Source organism: Penaeus monodon, chromosome 29 (genome assembly GCF_015228065.2).
Source record: "Penaeus monodon isolate SGIC_2016 chromosome 29, NSTDA_Pmon_1, whole genome shotgun sequence".
Classification (NCBI taxonomy): domain Eukaryota; kingdom Metazoa; phylum Arthropoda; class Malacostraca; order Decapoda; family Penaeidae; genus Penaeus; species Penaeus monodon.
Window position 1 is genome coordinate 31,003,981 of NC_051414.1, and position 215 is coordinate 31,004,195.

The following is a 215-nucleotide window of genomic DNA, read 5'->3' on the forward strand; positions in this document are numbered from 1 at the left end:
TTCTTAAAATGAATTAAAAAAATGGTTTATATATATAAAATAATTACTATAATTACCATAAAAGGAGAAAAAAAAAGAGTAAATGGAAGAAAAAAAAGGGGGGAGGGACTTGATGCCAGTGGTCTTCATACCTCTTCAGAAATCCACTAGATATTTCAGCATACTGTCTTCCTATTTATACATACATACATGCATACGTGTTCATATCATCTTAC